Source organism: Crocuta crocuta, unplaced genomic scaffold (assembly GCF_008692635.1).
Source record: "Crocuta crocuta isolate KB4526 unplaced genomic scaffold, BGI_CrCroc_1.0 scaffold1269, whole genome shotgun sequence".
In the NCBI taxonomy this organism is placed as follows: Eukaryota; Metazoa; Chordata; class Mammalia; order Carnivora; family Hyaenidae; genus Crocuta; species Crocuta crocuta.
Genome location: NW_027531335.1, coordinates 483,815 through 489,234, shown reverse-complemented (window position 1 = coordinate 489,234; position 5,420 = coordinate 483,815). Strand labels below are relative to the sequence as shown.

The window sequence follows — 5,420 nt, the reverse complement described above, 5'->3', positions numbered from 1 at the left end:
GGGTGGATCTTTCCACACGAGGAGCCGTGGTTTTCTATAGCCCCTGTGACAAGTCACCACAAATTCAGGGGCTTCGAATGCCATCCATGTATTAGATTACTGTTTTGAACCTCCACAGTCCAAAGATTCACAAGGCTAAAACCGCAGNAGCCTCTTGGGACCTCCCTGACCATCTGCAGCCTCCATCCTCTGGGCCCCTGTCTTCCTCTTATAAGCACCCTTGTAATCTGATTGGACCCACCAGGGTAATATCCTCAGGTCTCCGTCCTTTACTTACTGACAGTCGCAAAGTCCCTTCTGTCGTGTAAGGCAGCACATTCGGTTCTGGGGATTCGTACGTGAACATTTTTGGAGGAGGCCATCATTCTCCCACACTGATATTTTTTAAGTTTTTAAAACAGAGTGACAGCTCTTGGAATTCTCCTCCTTACAATCATTAAACAGCTGCCTTCTCTTCTTAGAATGAGCCCAACCTCTCCACCCTTCTGGCCTCGTTTGCTGCTTTCCATGTCCTGATGGGGCTCAATCCTTTATGGATTCAAGCCTTTGCACTTAGTCTTCCTCTGCCTAGAATGTTCTTTCTCCAGCTCCTCTCATGGTTGGCTCCTTCCAGTCTCATGTCAAATGTCACCTCTTTAAAGGACTCATCCCCGATCGCCAGGTAGATAGCACCCTGTCTCGATAACCGTCATTTAGTCTGTGTAGGCTGGGGCGGACTTTCACAATTCCCTGTATAGTCTGCTTTCTTGTACATCATTCATTCATTCATTCATTAAGGAGTCACCGAATAGCTAATACACACACATTCAATCCTCACAACACCACTACGAAGGAGCTACCATTACTATTGTCCTCATTTTACCAACAAGAAAACTAAGGTTCAGAGAAGTGACATGGCCCAGGACACGTAGCTCGTAAGCTACTATACGCAAGGCTTAGGCTGGGCTCGGGGGCTATACCAGGGAACGAGCGCACACGGTCCTTGCCTTCTCTGGTGGAGAGTCAGAGAAGGAGTCCGTGCTTACCGGCTGGGGCGCTAAGTGTTACGAAAGAGGTCTGCGAGGGTGCTGTGGGAGCACTGGTGTGGGATGGGGAAATCAGGGTCCATAGAAAGAGGGGGCTTCTGGGAGGAGGAGGCACTTGAACTAGATTTGAAGCCTAAGTAGATCTCAGCTAGATGAATGGAAGACCAACTAGCCAGTTGTGATGGGGCTCACACAGGCTCTCGTTTACCTTGCTGAAATTTCTGCTTTCCTGTGGTCTGGCCTTGGCCTCAGCCTCGCCCGATGAGAAAGCCAATACTACGGGGGACCTAGAGCTTTCCGCAACTGGGAATACTGGCGCGCGCTAGTACAGCTCAGGAGAGAACGGGGTTTATAAATAAGAGCGAGCGCGTGTTAATTTAACACGGAAGTGGGTGTTCCCTCCCCGCAGGCACGCCCACTGAGGCGGCCTTCCTGCCAGCCTAGAACAGGGCTCCACACACCTGTTCTTTAAAGGGCCAGGCAGTAAATATGTTTTGTTTGCTGGGTCACATACGGTCTTGGCACCACTGCCCCCGCCCTACCTTTGAAGGGCAAAAGCGGTGATAGATAACACATAAGCAAGTCCGTGTGCCTGTGTTCCGATGAGACTGGGTTTACAAAACTAGGTGGCAGGGTTTATGGACCCCTGGCCTCGAATAAGACAAGTAGTTGCAAGACTGAAAAACTTAATCGCATCGATGTGTCCACTGATACAAGAAATAAACCTAACTCGGGTATCAGGTTGGGCGTGTCCCCTCTCAAACAACGTTTCAATGGACACTGCCAACGTTTGCCTCTCTAGCCCTTTTTCCGGGCCGGCCACCCTACAAAACCCCACCCTTTTCTAAAGCACTAGGTATAAGAAGGCTCTACTTACCAGTACAACTCCAAGGAAAATGCCAGCGGCCATCAGCTTACACCTGCAGCTATTTCACAGACAAAGCCTTGATCCTTTGTTACCTGCACGGGGAAAGAGCAGTGTCCATTTTCACAGATGTTTCCCCCATAAAAAGGGACAGATTTGGCAACACTCACCCTTACGAGAGGCACTTGCGTGTAAATTCCGTGGAGAGAGCGTGTTTTTTCAAGTAGACAGAATCTTGTGTTTTTACAAAAGCAGTAAATGTTCAATGTAGAAAATTAGAAAAGAAAATAGAAACATTATATTCCCACCACCCAGAAATGACCACTATTAAGAGCTTAGTACAGGGGAGCCTGGGGGGCTCAGTCAGTTGAGCTGCCGACTCTTGATTTCANAGCCTGGAGCCTGCTTCGGATTCTGTGTCTCCCTCTCTCTCTGCCCCTCCCCTGCTTGTGTTCTTTCTCTCTCTCAAAAATAAATATTTGAAAAAAAAATTTTAATTTCAAAACAAATATTTTAACATTTAAATTAGACAAAAATAAATATTAAACATTAAACAAAAATAAACATTAAAAATTTTTTAATGTTTATTTTTGAGATAAAGACAGAACACGAGCATGGGAGGAGCAGAGAAGGCGGGAAACACAGAATCCGAAGCAGGCTCCAGGCTCTGAGCTGTCAGCACAGAACCCGATGCGGGGCTCAAACCTACAAGCCGTGAGGNGGTCAGAGAGAGAGGGAGACACAGAATCCGAAACAGGCTCTAGGCTCTGAGCTAGCAGTCAGCACAGAGCTCAAGGTGGGGCTTGAACCCATGAATCGCGGGATCATGACCTGAGCCGAAGTCGGACGCCCAACCGACTGAGCCACCCAGGCGTCCCAATTAACTTTTTTAATGTTTATGTATTTATTTTGAGAGAAAGAGAGAGAGCAGGGGAGGGGCAGAGAGAGAGAGAGGGAGACACAGAATCCCAAGCAGGCTCTGCACTGTCAGCATGGAGCCCAATGTGGGGCTCGAACTCGTGAACCATGAGATCATGACCTGGGCCGAAATCAAGAGTTAGGCGCTTAACCAACTGAGCCCCCCAGGCGCCCTAATAACGAATAAACATAAAACTTAGGGGAAGGGGGGGTTTCACCCTAGAGTTTATCTCATCCGCCCATCACCCTTTAACTCCATTTTACGGATGACAAAAATCAGGACCAGCGAAGTGAAGTGACTTTCCAAGGTCACCCAGCAAGCATGTGGCAACTGCTTTCTGTTTCTCTGTTTACTCTATTAAACCAAAAGCTGTCAAACTTTTTCTTGGAAGGGCAGAAAATACATATTTTAGGCTTTATAATCAAATATAGTGATAAAAATATAATAATTGACTGCGTGGTTTTGCGACACAGGTCTACTGATAAAAAAATGGAATCGAAGAAAAATATTCTGTTCAATCGTGGTTGAAAGCTAAGTGTTCCCCACAATTGAACTGATTGTAAATGTTCACCTGATAAAAAACGTTTCTGAGCTCGCAGGTCATGGCTGGCCAATCTCCGTCCGGTACTATGCTGCAGGTCTGAGATTTGGCTTTTTCCTTGTCCTTTTGAGTGAAAAGAACATCCTTTTAAATTAACAGTTAGAATTGGGTCCTGGCTTATTGAAGTTATATAGTACTAAAGGAGCAAGGAGGAACACTCCTTAGCCATTCCTTTAAAATGCATGATCTTGCCTTGCTTCTGTTATTCTAGTATCTGTTAGTGATACCTGCCTTCTGTGGTTAAAATTGCCAGTAGGTAAGTTGCATTATGACTGTGGCTTTCATAATTAACCATGTGTTGATAGCAACATGGCTGACCAATTTAGAAAACAGTGTGGGGCGCCTGGGAGGCTCAGTCCGTTAAGCGTAGGACTTCGGCTCATGTCATGATCTCACGGTTTGTGGGTTCGAGCCCCGCATCGGGCTCTGTGCTGACAGCTCGGAGCCTGGAGCCGGCTTCCGATTCTCTGTCTCCCTCTCTCTCTGCCCCTCCCCTCCTCATGCTCTGTCTCTCCCTCAAAAATAAATACACATTTAGAAAAGGTGAGTGCAAGTGAAGGTGATAGTGGGCCTATGTCAAGGCTATTTTTCTTGTCAAATATAAACATGGTATATTATTTAAAGATATAGAAATAAATAGCCAAAGAGTTAAAAGAATAGAATCTGATTGCTTTGGGGGGAGCAGGAAATGGGGAGAAATACTGGGGACTCCTTTTTTAAAAAACAACAAATGGGGTGCCTGGGTGGCTCAGTCCATTGAGCATCCAACTTCAGCTCATGGTCTCGAGGTTTGTGGGTTCAAGCCCCGCATCGGGCTCTGCTCTGACGATGTGGAGCCTGCTTGGGATTCTCTCTCTCTCTCTCTCTCTCCAAATAAATTAATACTTTTAAAAAAACAGAATAAAAAATAACAAAGCTTCCAGAAATATTTGACTTTTTAAAAATATGTACTTGTATAATTTGGGTAAAAATACAAGAAAGAAAACCAGAGGCACATTAAAAGCTCCTTCTAGAAAAGGCTTCCTGAACACTTTCCTCCGTCCTCCCAACTTAGGTGTCCCTCTTCTCTGCTCCTCCCACCATCCTGTGCTCAATTCCAGCAGAAAACTTAACACACTGTACTATAATTATGTCTCTCTGTCTCCCCCAGGGAGCCACGCCCCCTTGCACGGATGGGCTTTGTATTCTTCATTCCAGCAACTCGATTTTATCATATTGAAAAAGCCAGTCATTAAAGGGAAGCGACTCAAGTCCCACTCCGGCTCGGTAAATTAACATCACAACGAGATACCAAGCGAAAGACCAAAAAAAAAAGTGTTGGTGGGGAGATGGCAGAACTGGAACCTTCCTCACTTCCCCCTGGCAATACTAAATGGTGCAGACATTTTGGGAAAGAGTCTGGAAGTTCCTACAACAGTTTAAACGTACATTTGCCACGTGGCCCAGAAATTCCACACCTCTCCCAGGGAAGGGGTGCACATGGCCCTTGCCTTCTCTAGTGGAGAGTCAGAGAATGAAGTCAAGTTCACAGGGCAGTGCGCTAAGGGTTAAGGTAGAGGTCGGCAAAGGATGTTTAAGGGGAACAAGCAGCAAGAGAGGGCAGTGAAATCACGAGAATCGAAAACCTATGTCCACAGGATATCCGCCCCATCGAGTGTATTCAGCTATAGAAAGGAACGACATTCTGGTAAGTGCGACAACATAGACGAAACTAGAAAACATCACGCCAGCTGAAAGACGCCAGTCCCCAAAGACCACACATTGCATGATTCCATCATATGAACCGTCCAGAAAGAGCAACTTCAGAGCCAGAAGAGGGATAAATGGTTGCTTANTGATCCAAACCCCCCACCCCCCGCTGGGTGCACTCCCAGGGGGTCCTCCGGGGGGGACAGCGCGTCCCTCCCAAGGGCGGCGGGGAGGTGCGACGGGCCGTGACAGCACCCCTCCGGGCTGGGGGAGAGCCTGGCACCGAGTCCCCTCCCCTCCTTTGCCTTGCGGGAAGGGCCA

The 5,420-nt window shown here is 47.2% G+C and overlaps 1 long non-coding RNA gene across 1 annotated transcript in view; it reads right to left on the bottom strand.

Moving 5' to 3' along the window:
• Positions 1-1,985, bottom strand: part of LOC144238165 (uncharacterized) — a 36,015-nt gene extending 34,030 nt beyond the window's left edge. The window contains exon 1 of the long non-coding RNA XR_013337031.1: positions 1,903-1,985. This is a non-coding gene — a long non-coding RNA (uncharacterized LOC144238165). The remainder of the gene's footprint in view (positions 1-1,902) is intronic.
• Positions 1,986-5,420: the final 3,435 nt, after the last annotated feature.